Source organism: Vidua chalybeata, chromosome 5 (genome assembly GCF_026979565.1).
Source record: "Vidua chalybeata isolate OUT-0048 chromosome 5, bVidCha1 merged haplotype, whole genome shotgun sequence".
In the NCBI taxonomy this organism is placed as follows: Eukaryota; Metazoa; Chordata; class Aves; order Passeriformes; family Viduidae; genus Vidua; species Vidua chalybeata.
Window position 1 is genome coordinate 17,400,776 of NC_071534.1, and position 13,478 is coordinate 17,414,253.

At 44.9% G+C, this 13,478-nt stretch overlaps 1 protein-coding gene and 1 long non-coding RNA gene across 2 annotated transcripts in view; one reads left to right on the forward strand and one right to left on the reverse strand.

The window, feature by feature from the left end:
* Positions 1-13,478, reverse strand: part of GRIN2B (glutamate ionotropic receptor NMDA type subunit 2B) — a 170,463-nt gene that overhangs the window by 134,205 nt on the left and 22,780 nt on the right. The window lies entirely within an intron of this gene.
* LOC128788304 (uncharacterized) lies at positions 4,712-8,061 on the forward strand. Its single transcript, XR_008431020.1, has 3 exons — positions 4,712-4,854; positions 6,476-6,546; positions 7,863-8,061. It is a non-coding gene; the product is annotated as an uncharacterized LOC128788304 (long non-coding RNA).

The window sequence follows — 13,478 nt, forward strand, 5'->3', positions numbered from 1 at the left end:
GACCTTTTGTGCACCTTCCAAAGCCCGACAGATTAGGGCTCACAGATTTCCCACCCACGATGTGCCAGCCAGAAAGAGGCAAATAAAGATGTGCCAACTAATAGCGGTGACAGAAATAACACCTCCCATCGCAGCTGAGCTGTAAACCCCTTAGAACAGCGTTACAGGGAAATGCGTTTTCTTTCCTAGAAGCCGGCAAGCATAAGCAATGGAATGCAGTTCAGGGAATTAAAACAAGGTATTGTTTTTCTACGTGCAGGTAGCACACAGCCAAACAGCCCACGCTCCCCTTGATCTATGCCAAATGCTACTCACAAAGCACACCCAACTCCATCTTTCAGAACAGGTAGTCCCACGGAGCACACCTTCCCATGGGACAGCACTAACACTCTTTCCAAACAAGCATATCACCAGGCTGCTCTGCTTAGCCCCCACAGCAGGAAGGGAAAACACCAGAGAACAGTTGGGACACTGGGCCTGGGAGCTTGCACCCTCCTCTGCACCTCTCCAGGGAAAGGCATGTTAGACACGGCCAGATGTTTCTTCAGACCTTCTTCAGGCAGAAAATCTACTTGCCAGTTTAGAACTGAATCACAAGCAGGGCTGCTCAAGATTTCTCTGCCGTTTCTACTACATCTAAAGGGTTGTCTGATGAGAAATGGTTGGGAAAATTAATCCAAATTAAGTTGTGAGGTTAGTATGAATTCATTAAATCACATTAGCCTTGAATGGACACAGTTCTTCCAAATAAAAGCAACCCTTAGAAGAAAATTGAACTAAACTGAATTATGGTCCTCTTAAATCCAAAGAGCAGAGTGCCTACATGGGGTTTGATATAATTAAGAGACAGCAGTCTGGGAAGGATGTCCCAGCCCCAGTTTCCCAGAGAGTTTTTCCATATTACTCTTTCCAGGAACCAATAATGCCCTCACTGGAGGGAAGTTAGGTTTCTCACTTTCCCATGTGATTTGAAAGTTGCTGTAGTGATGACTTTCTGCTGAAGCCCTTTCCTAGCCAGTCAATACCTTCACCAGTAGCTCTTTACCTTGAAGAGCACTATTGCTGCCAGGGTATTTCCACCCCGCTCTTGTTTTAGTGGAGGGCAGCCTTTTCTGTTTCCTCAGACTGCATTTTGCCAGGTTAGGCAAGCTACACTGTCTTACTCTCCTCTTGTAAAATGTGTTCTTCCCTCTCTCTACCAACCAGATACTTTTCTGGCTCCACTTTCCTTTAATTGGAATAACTGGAATTATACACAGAATTATACACAGAGGAAATTACAGTAGAGACTTTTACAATGATACTGACACTTCCCTGCCTTGGCAGGGAACATCCTGCCTGGCACCTAGGAATATAATTGCCTTTTATGCTGATGTCTCATATTGAAGACTCAGTTATCACATCAGTAAATAATACTCCCACTTTTTCTCTTTTTCATTTGCTTATAACTGATAATCCTATTGTTTCTAGGATCAATTAGTAGAAGCAACAAAGAATCTTTCCATACAGCCTAGCAGACTGTGCAAAGTCATCCAGACCAGTTAGAAGAAATAGAAATATGTTAGTGTTGCACTCTCCAAACAATTTCTGCTGCTCAAGTCCCTAAGATCTAGTGTGGGTTCTACCAAAGCTAGGCTCCAAAACAGGCACTGGAATCACATGTCTACCTGCATGGTCCCAGACTTCACAATGGCACACTTCAGCCTACTTCTACATCGTGGTCCTCAACAATGTCCAGTTCTTCCTGTTTGTTCCCTGTTTCACTCTGTGGTGATCACGCTACACTACTTACTCTCACGTGTGCACAAATGTCCTTATGAACACAATCTCTCACACTTCTACACCATAAACCAGAGCCAAACATTTGGAAACTTTTGCAATTCTGTCATTTAGAAAGCCTCGGTTTAACCACACTACATCTTTCTGAGATGGAAAGAGGGAGCTAGGGAGACAGGTTGGAAACAGGCAATTAATGGAAGTGAGAAAATCAGGTCTCCCATTCAGACAAGCACTACCCATTGAAGGACACAAGCACATTTACAGCAAATGTCACATTAATACATCCAGCTAAAAAAGAAACAGTCTTCATACAATAAATGTCCAATCTTTCCTTTTGCTACAGGAAATCATTGCACTGATCAGGAGAAAGAGGCAAAGAGGAAAATTATTAGGTTATGATTCAACATCCCATTATTGCCATTCAAGACGATATTTACCAAGGACTAGGTTACTTTGCAGAAAAATACAACTTTTGTCCTGGTAATTTAGGTCCTTTAAAAATATTAATTCACTTTTTTAATGCAAAATTACTTAAGCCTAGCTTGTCTGTGTTTGTTTGCTGTCAGTGCTCCTATATAGGAGTTTTATCTGCATATTCATGTATGGAAATTTGCAAAAAACTTGCAGAAGTGTACATCTACCACGTTCATATGCAAGTATTCAAGACAGAAGTGCTTGTGTGTTCATTCAACAAGGGAATAGAAACAATACCAAATAGATCTCTCTGACCAACCATAATTAAGTAAAGCAGCCTGTATCAATCCATAGAGTAAATATTTTCCAAGAAGTTCACTAAATAAATTCAAATAAATTTGAGGAAATTATGATCTGCACAATTGATATTCCATGAGCAGAAAAAGTAGCTAAATTCACTGAATAAATTATGTGTTGTGAATTAGTCCCCCAGCTCAGCAATTACTATGGCTGGATTACTAGAATTGATGGATAATTTAGCATCAATGATACTACTTTATTCTCTAGGTACTGCTCAACATCAATTAAAAGAAAGATTTTTGTTTCATTTTCTTTGTTTGGGTTTTTTTTTTTTTTTTGGTGGGTTTAGGGGGTTGTTGTTTGGTTTGGTTAGGATTTGGTTTGGTTTATTTCTATATTTTACAAAGGAGAAAAATAAAGAAACAACCTTTCTGGTGTCAGTGTGTGTCAAAGTTCCCAGTGTGCACCAGCTCAGCAGACTGGAGGAAATACAACCCACATCCCTGAACAACCATCTAGATCCTCCTTCCAGCAACAGCAGAAGAACTTGTTAGGACATGATCCCTCACACACATCCCTTGTCCCTCTGTACGAGAAGATGGCTGCATTTGAGATGCAGGAAGAGTAGGGATCCTGTTAGCTTAAAGCAACAGGCAACAGTTGCTGTTTGGAAGTGTCTCACTACATTTAATGGACTACTGAGCACTAGATTTGCTCTTTTAGAACAGGTCCTTTGGGAAAATCCATTATTAATTGTGATCTCTTCTGTAGTGTCCCCGAACTGTGATGCTCAGCAAACACTGCTCCAGTCTGAGGGGTAAATTAGTTAATTCATCAACTAGAAATTATATTGAAATCAGTCTGTTGCCACGAAACAATCTGGAAAGTAAGCTGCAGGGTCTCCCGCTGAAACACCTCCTTCAGCACCACACACAGAACTGCCGCAGGAACAGCAAACACTGGTGCAGAAAGGCAAAGGGTTTAGGAAGTCTGAGCTGCCCACTGCCTCCTGGGGGACTTTCCTGGAGCAGGGGTGAGACACTGGCCCAAGCCAGGGCAAGTGGGAGGGCAGCTTCAGGGCAGCCTTCTCTTGTGATGTGCCTGGGATGGTAACTAAGAAAATTATTTTGTGCTGCAAAAATCATCAATTTGGCACCTTGCACCAGCCTCAGAACTATTCTGGTTAAAATGAACAAGGCAATTTCCTGATAACTTCACTAAGCCCTCCCAGTTCTGATGTAAAGCCACGGGTTAGTGCTCGTCCATTCCTCCCTTCCCCAGGTGCTGTGCTGCTGCCACACGCGAGATTAACAAGGAGGTTATATTTAAACTTCCAAGAGGAGCTGCTGTGCGATTATGGGTCTATTTAAAATCCTCCGGGCAGCTGCAGTACAAAATAACAAGTCAGCGGGAGGGAGGGAGGGAGAGAGTGGAAGGAGAAGAGGGAAAGGAGGGGGGGTCAGGAAAACATCACGGATTGTCCCTGAAAAATTGATTGCCAGAAATGGCAGGGGGTGCAGCCACGTTAAAGTGCCCCCCGCGCGTAGTGAAAGGGAGAGGGGGACACGCGAGAGAGGTGGCAGCAGCAGAGGGGTGCGCTGACAGCGGCAGGGGGATTAGAGAGACTGGCATGGAAAGCTGCCAGACCCGAAACCTCCCTGCCTCGGCCAAGGACGTCATTCCCTTAAACCCTCTCGGCTGGCTCTGGAGGGCTCTGTCACACACCACTGGGTGCCCGTCCAGGCTTCCTCAGATCACAGACGTTTGAATGAGTAAATAGCTATTATTAGACTTCTCCTGCTTGCCCACGCACACACCTCAGCCTTAGGCCAGCATAAAACTACCCCCAAGAAAAACACCACTTTTACCTACTCCAAAGGGCTTTACCCAGTCCTGAGTCCTGCTATGGCACTTGGAAATGTATTCCTCTGCCAAAATTGCAACTAAAGGAGTAGTGCTTCCTCATGACACCAGAGCAGGGACTCAGCTCTTTCTGCCTCACCAAAAATCACATTTTCTGGGATTTCTTCTGCAACCCTCTCACCAGCTGACTCCACTATCTTCTGTGATCAGGGAATGGGCAAAATGGGCTAAGGCCCCCAAGTGATCACATTCTCAGCTTGCAGTGATACCAGAGCTCAGTGACATCATGTCTGGTGAGGTTCCACAGGTAGACATGGGGCAGGTGAGATGGCAGCAGCAGTGGCCAGGCAGATGAGTGAGAGCCATGCACAGCTCTGTAAGAGGCTGTGCTGGTGGCACCAGCCCTGAGCTGAGGAAAGGGGCCCTCAGCGCTCCGTATCACTGAAGGATGAAGAATAATTCACTCTTCATTGCAGGGGTGAGACCTTTGAGCCACAGGTGTGTTTCAGATAAGTTCCACGCCATCACACAGTTTCACATCTAATGATTTCCCTTTGGTGGTATCACAGCCTCCTGCCTGCCTTCTCTTAACCAGCTGAATTTCCATGTCCTTTCAAAGACTTGCTGCAATCCAGCCAAGATGACTGCATTTCATTGCTGACTAGAGCCTTCGTGATGCAGTCTATAAAACACTTTGGGAGCTTTCCAGAGGAAAGATGCTCAAGAAACATCACTCACAGCAGTCCACACACATTCACTGACACTGTCCTATGTGGCCCTTTCCTACACTTCTTTCTTCCCCATCCTCCCATCCCTACACAAGCATTTTCAATACTGGAGGTTGATGGTATCAGGCAGGGAAAGAGTGTGTCTCCAGAATGAGATTTGCCTCAATTTCCATCAGCAACACAGAAGAAGGAAAAAAAAAAGTCCAAATTAAGCTGCTTGATTACTGAAATTAATCTTGTCACTTAGCATCCCTCTTCCACAGAATGGGGCCTTTGATTAGCCTCCTTGTTTCAGAATATTACAAGCAGACGTCTATTAAGCAGAAGGCAATTCCTCTGCAGGGGGAGAGGGGCAGCTGATTCCAAAGGGAAGGCTGCTCTCTGGATAAGAGATGCCCACAGCTTTGCCTGCATCCCTGGCAAGTGAGGAGATGCTGCTCTGACAACACAGCCAGGGCCCCCAAGGATTCTCCAAGATCCTCTCCCCAACATATGACTAAGGACCATCCTGTTACTACTGTCATAGGCTTGGTATTTATAAGGCTGACAGCTCTTGCAGCAAATTATCTCTTGTTATTACCATCATCCTGAGAGCCTTCAAAGGTTGTGAGGTGCTGTGTCCTCCTGTCTGGCTCCCTCAGCATGCTAAGGAAACACAGAAGGATGGGGATCATTCCCCAAGGCAGCTAATGGAGCAGTGGACCTGCACGTGGGACCTTCAACACCCACAATTCCCTCTCTGCTTCCTCTCCACCTCCACGCAGCATTGCCAAACACGCAGCGGTGACTCTGCATGACCGTGCTGTCACAGGCAGCTTTGTGCTTCTCCACTCCATAGGGCACGTGCTCAGAAGCCAGTACCTCGCTGTAGGCATGGTCTGCTCTTGCTGACCTGACACAGTGTGCTGTACTGGCTGGGATGGCAGAAGGGAGAGTTCAGAGAGACCAGTGGGGTGACCCACAGATGCTCTTGCAGCTCCCTGGGAATTTAAGATTGACACACCTTAATACAGGCTCCCAGGAGGTGACATCCAGGAGCTCCAGAGTCCAAAAGTGGCACTGTTGGGTACAGAAGAGGGATGAGAAAGGGTAGAAGGTTGCCTTTCATGGCTCTTTCTGACTCTGCCTCCACCAACCAAAAGGTTTTTGGACATTGTTACTGGCATAGGGATATACTCAGCAGCATTCCAGGCAAATTACTGACAAATTTTAAGTAGCCTAAACTGATTGCTGGGTTCCAAGCTACAGTGGTCAAAGTCAGCCAGCACTGAAAGGTTGTAAAATCAAAGATCAACCTTTATGCTATCTCCCTTTCTGTTTCTGTGCAAGGGATGTTATGGTATTGCAGACCTTACCATCCCAGTATTACCATTAAAATTGCTGTATTGCAGCTTCCGTGTAATGAATCACAGTGCCAGTGCTCCATCCTGCAGAAGAAACACAGATCAGAGGGAACAAGAGGGTGAGGCCTGCATAAGCTTTATGTAATTTTTTTTACAGGCTGTTGATCTGAAGGGTGGCAAAATTTGGCTGTTATCTAATCACTTTCACCACAGGGCCTCAAACTACTTTCCAAACATTAGCTAAACAACTTTCACAGTAGCCCAAATCCTGCAAGGACTTGCTTGCACTGACCAGTGAAGTCAACCTTGTCCAGCCTATGGGAAGGTATCATTACCTTCTCTGTTCTACAGATGGGGAAATTGAGGCATGGGGAACCAAAGTTATTCAGAGAAGGTCATGAAGATAAGCCAAGAGCAGAAGAGAGCTTTTCTTGGTTTAGCCCTCTGCATTCCCACTCTTTGCAATACACTCAGAATCACAGAATCAATTACATTGGAAAAGACCTCTGAGATCACCAAGTTCAATCTATGAAACACCACCTCATCAACCAGCCCATGGTACTGAGTGCCACATCCAGTCTTTCCTTAAACACCTCCAGGGACAGTGACTCCACTACCTCACTGGACAGCCCATTCCAATGCCCAATCACCCCTTTTGTTTAGGAATTCCTCCTCATGTCCAACCTAAACCTCCCCAGCACAACTTGAGACTATGTCCTCCCATCCTGTCACTGGATGCTTGGAGAAGAGGCCAACCCCCATGTGGCTGCAGGCTCCTTTCAGGCAGTTGTAGAGAGTGATAGGGCCCTCCCTGAGACTGTTTTTCTCTGGGCAAACAACCCCAGTTCCCTCAGCCATGCTGCATAGGACTTGCCCTCTCCCTCTTCACCAGCTTTGCCGTCCTTCTCTGTCAAAAGTCATTCCTGAACTGAGAGGCCAGAACTGAACACAGCACTCAAGGTGCAGCCTCACCACTGCCGAGTACAGGGGAACAATCACTTCCCTTGTCCTGCTGGCCACACTAATCCTGATACAAGCCAGGATGCCACTGGCCTTCTTGGCCACCTGAGCACATGCTGGCTCATGTTCAACCTGCTGTTGACCAACACCCCCAGGTCCTTCTCTGCTGGGCTGCTTTCCAGCCATTCTGCCTCCAGACTGTAGCGTTGCCTGGGGCTTCCAAACTGCATTCAGCAGTCTACATATAACAGCAGATCAAAGATTCTAGACTTGGTCAAATGTATGTGAACCTCCAAAACTATTCTGAGAGGCCCAGATGGAGGTGGGGGGGACAAGTGTGTAACAAGCTCTAATTTTAGCTGATTTGTGCTTGCTGGTCCTTTCCTCCCCCAGAGCAGCAGGTAGGGTGTACAGACTGAATGAGAAACCGTGCTCTAGTGAGGCATCTACAGGTTTGGTGGGGTTTTGTTTGCAGGTTTGCTGTTTCCTGGGTACCGGGGCTGTGTGAAACATTGAAATTCCACCCTGAGCAGCAGTGAGCAGCAGAACCTGTTTCCATAGCACTGCCATGGAAACAGCACTCTGCGAATCTGTGCCTTCAGGCCCCTCTGCGGCTGAAGCATCTCAGTGCTCCTCCCCAGCACCCACCTCCACACTAAAAGCCCCCAGACCTCCTTGTGTGTCTCTGGTGATTAAAGAGTGTGGTACACAAGAAAAGCAGAACCTCCTGTTCGGCCTCTTACTGAATCATAATGTGTAAAAGTATCCTTTGAAGATAAATACTAAAAGCATGCTTCTTTCCCCCTCTTCCAGGCATAAAAGTAGAAAAAGCTACAGTTAAAATTCAAGTTGAATTGCATCAGTAAAATTTCACCTGGTAATATATTAAGGTGAAAACACAGTAATCTCGTGCAATGGCTCTTTTATCTTCCTTTGTCTGCCAGGAACACCAGCTTCCAAAAGTGAAGGATTTAACTGTTAGAATGTAGAACAGGCTCCCCTTAATCTTCTCCTCTGGTTTGGGGTTTCTCTTTGCTTCCCATCCCATGGTTCATACTAAAAAATACTCATGGCAAGGGCTCCATAAAATGGAGGGATAAATGTATGCAAGACAGGTGTTATTTCCTCCCTGCATCCACTGAGTGCTTGAGGAAGAGCACACTACAACACGCATGCTGCTGGTATTTGAGCATCTCAAAGACATACAGTCTATGAGTGTTAGAAGCCATCTCCACACCACAGGTCCACCTAGAACCTTGATAAGTCAGTCCTTAACAGGCTTGGTAATCATGAGGAGTTTTAGTTGTAGTGCTTAGACCCCCTATCCCAGGAATGGGACAGGAAAACAGTCTACATTTCAGAGGGACACCACCAGAGAAGCCAGGGAGAGTCAGGATCAAACTGACAGGCAGCAAAATGCTAAAACTTCTTCTTACTAACCTCCATCATGGGTCCTGAGGGAGGGATCATATCCAGAGCAAGAGAGAAATCTAGTCTCCCTGCTCTACCAACAACCTGGTCTCTGCCACAGCTATGGAAAAAGATACTGCATTATCAGGATAGACCAGAAAATTTTGTTCCAAGTGGGTTGGAAATCACTGACAACCAATGATACAGAGATGCTTCATATACTGTAAAGAATGGCAGTTGTCATCTGACATGCATGGAGCAAAGTAAGGCCCCAAAAGGGGAAAGGATCAGTTTTAACTGGCCTAGGTCAGAGACCATCAAGGGCACAGACCCTCACCTCTTCCTTTCTCAAGCAAGTATCAGAGTAATAGGAATCAACAAACATCAACATAATACCAAATTTTGCATATTTATAACCTGTCCACTGCCTACTCAAACAAGTACATTGAGTTACCCTCTGAGGCAACCTCTGCTATCACGTGGACCAGCTCTTCTCCATGTGCAGAGCAGTGCAGAGTCTATCAGTCACATCGTGGCCAGGGTCACATCTCTCACCCGCTGTGGCTGTAACTCATCTGAAGCCTTGCTGAGCAAAATGACTGATTTGCTGCATTCTCATGCGGAACGTGAAGATTGCCTGTCTTCCATTATATGTGTCCACCTGACCTGGCAGTCTCCTACTACACAGTATTTTCCTGTGTTGCCAAGCCCATCCCTAGCTCTTCTTCTTCAGCACGTGTGAATAAAATAATTTCATGAAGAAAGGAAGCTGCAAATGCTTTGAGATTTTTGGTTTGCCCTACTTGTCCTTTCATGTAACTAACCACAAATCCCAAGTCACTTTGACCCCAGTTTTTGACTGCAGTTTTCTGTTGAGCAAAAAGCCTGCAGGAGGCATCTCACCCTGTAGATGCCATGCTGTGATTTAGAAGAGCTTAATACAGATCAAACTATAACCCACATCCCTTTCACTCTGTTTTTTATTATTTTAATGAGGTTTTCAACCCATCTGTTAAATCATGGATGAAGAAAACTAGCAGTTACATGTCAAAATCCATGCAAACTACTTAAAATCCATGCCTACTAAGCTGGCCTATAGTCAGATGTTACTAAGTAAGTCAGGTGTACGGTGTCTGGAAAAACAAATTTCATATGCATGATCACCTACTTAGCTGGAATGTCTTCTAATAAGGTTAACTTGAGGAAGTGAGAATAATAGCTTAGGACAAGTACATACTGAATTGTTTTATTTTTGTGTTGGTTGTTTTGCTGCTTTTTCCAGGCAGCAAGGGGACAGTTTTCCTTGTACCACTAACTCTTTCACTTGACGTAGCCTACATTTTACATTTTTGGTATGCATGTGAAAAGCTTTGACAGTCTCTTCAATATCACTGCTCTTCTGAGTTCAAGATAAAACCTTTCTGGCCCCTCTCAAGTCCTTTTAAATCCCTAAATTACCTTCACATAATCTTCAGTTTCTCATCTAGTATTCACTGGACATCTTGCACAGAAGTGCTCTCAAGACCTGAGCTGTTGGAACTAAACAAGGCACTGAAATTTCTTACAAAGTTGTGGTACTTTTTCCTTGTCTCTGGGGCAGTATTGGCAACACTGCGATCTACCTGCATTAACAAATCTTCACAGTATGTAATTTACACTTCATTGGTACTGGTTCCTCACAAAGATCTGATAATGGTTTTATGGAGTTTAAATGCAGCTGAAAATTTCCACTGCCTAAATGTTCATGCCCACTGTCTCAGAATTCTTCCCCTCACAGTAACAGGAACTGATCTATTTTTAAACATTTATTTACTCTTTAAGATCCTATGTGTCCAGTTTTACACGCTTCATCACCTGATGATTTCCAGAGGAATAATATCTTTCTTTAAGTCTTTATTTACTCTCCACTTACAACCAAAAGGGAATTTTCTAGGGTTATGAATCATAGGCTGACTTGACTCCTACCACTCTACCCTACAGCTAGGCAGCTTTTCTCACCCCAGGAAAGTACCCTCAAATGGTTTCTTGGAGAGAAGGGTTAGCTGGTTTTGATCCTTACAGACCATTCCTCCTTAAGTTTGTTGGGCTTTTAGCCATATTTTCAATTCAGCCACTTCCCTTAAAAAGACCAACCATTCCCATACATCCTAAACTTCCCTGCTTTATCACTTCCATTATTTTTACTTTTTATACTAATGTAATTTTTCTGACATCAGACTAGCGTGCTCCTGTGCAAGTTCACTTCAAGTAGTATCCTTTGATGCCAACAACATAATCATCTTCTATTGCAGAACTGTTCTTTGCAGCTACAAAGAAATGCCCAGTTTTAATGATGATGAAGGCATCTTCATTACTATATTGGGACTGCCTTTGCAAAGAGAGCACAGCACTGCAGTTCTCACAGCCTTTTCTCAGATGTCGGTAGTGTCTTGGTTATTGCTGTTTGCTGCAACTTTAGCACTTCTCTGTGTCATTTCTGGTGGGTGCTGACTTTGAAAAGGGAAGGTGGCCAAATACCTTTTTGCAGATTTCTTCTCTTGCAGCATATCAGGTTCCTTACCAAACCCAGGCTTTCACTGGACTCAGTGATTTCTCCCATCAGGAAATTGAGAATACTTTTCCAAGGGGTACCATAGAAAATCCTGTGCTCACGTTCCCTCTCTGGTCACACTCACTGAGTTTTGTTGCCTCCTAGCACCATCCAGTCTTCCATCAGGGACTGGTTTAACATCTCAGAATTGCCAGATATGGAGGTCTTTGTCCTTTCTACTTTCACAAGCCCTCTTGAGATTTTGTCTTCTTTTTTTACTCTGGTTGAAAATTTACACTATTACACTGTTTACACAGAATTTACACTAATTCCAGGATCACGGAATTTATGCACTCCCATTCCAAATGAAAGCTCATATGGACAAAAACCCCTGATAAAAGCCCATGCTTCCAGCTACCCACGCTTTTCATTTTGCTTGCAGGTTTAGGGTCAGTTACCGTGCACATACTCCCTTGCATCACTCACACTTCCAAAGAGACTCAGCTATGGCAAGGCTTTTGTCTGCTCTGTTCTTCTACTCAACATGTTTTCTTAGCTCATTTTATTCCTGGTGTTATGTATTTTCCAGTATTCACTCACAGTCAAGGAGCCACCTTCACCCAGCATCCATTCACAGGTTCCTTCACAGGAGTAAGGGAAGCATCCCTATAACCCAACAGCTGGGTCATGCCAAAGCATCCTGGAGAATGTGTCCTCTGTGCAAGGGCTTGCTCAGGCAGCTCGGAAATGACTAAGTAGGCAAAAGCCTACTAAAACAAAGCATGCATTGCAAAACAACATTACCCTTATATGTGGGATTTGACCATATATGGTTTAGTTTAGAATACATTTCTGGTGATGGACAAACCTTTCTTGGAGTGGTCTGGTGATCACTCCATTTTTCAAGGGCTTCTAGTCATGCAGAAAAAAAAAGAGGCATTGGGGAGTGACCAACCATCCTCATTACAAACCGGAGGCAGATTTAGCCACCCCCACACAGCTTCAGGATGGACTCCCTCTAACCAGCATGTCTGGCTCAGTTATTTTATCAGCCATGCTCCTCACAGAGTTTTCACTTTTGCACCCCAATAATCCCTGGATATTATCCATAGCAGTGTATTTTGGACTGGCATTGCTTTGCAGGATGACCAAGAAGATCTGCAAAGGTTACCCTGCTCACAAACTGCACATTAGTCCAATTATAAAGGTAAATTATAAGGTAAGCAGAAAGTAAATTATAAGCATCCTGAACAATCATCATACAGAGTCAGAGTCTGAGCAAGGCACCTCTCCTACCCACTGTGCTACCCACCAGGGCTTGGAGAGAACACAGATCTATATGGGGAAAGGTTCTGACTCTTTCATAGCTGTGGTTTAGATATACCAGGCCCTGAACAGCAGCATGCTGTAGAAAAGTCCAAAAGCTCCTTTTTTTGATCTAGAGCCTCCTGGAGATATATTTGCATACATAAGTGTGCAGACATGACATCTTGGACCTGCACAAGCTCCCACTTAATGCAACAGACCAGGATGTTACACAAGAAGTCAGCACTGAGCAGCGAGCACCACGCACTGCCCCTCTGCACATAACATGTGCGTGTCCTCAGAATGGAAACCCCTTGCTTCTCAGCCTGTCCTGGCCCCCATCCCATCTGCCTTCCCCAGATCTCTGACAGCTTTGGCTCGATATCCCTTCACTGCTCCTAGTAAACACAGCCCTTCCTCTCCTCAGTATTGCTGTTACAGGCTGTGTCACCCTGCTCTTACAAGTCCCCACTGCCACAACTCCCTTCTCTGCCCCTACAAACCCCACAGCCCACCATTGCCTCTCAGAAGGGACATGTGTCCTCAGCAAGTGGGTGCAATGGAGATAGAGATGGCTCAGATGAGTCCCACACCACAGAGGGGACTCCCAGAGGAGAAAGAAGCACCAAAGGAATCATACATAAAAATTTCTTGCCTCCTTCCTCCATCTTCTATGATTTCTGTAGGGAGGTAGCTCTTCTCATTTGCCCCATTCCACCTATACCCTGCATCTAAATATGTCCTCAGGATGAGGAAGCATCTGTGCAGTGGGTGGTGACGCGGAGGTGCAGCCAATAAAGCTGCAGCCTAAAAGGAATGAAAGAGAGATTTGATAGCAATAGGACC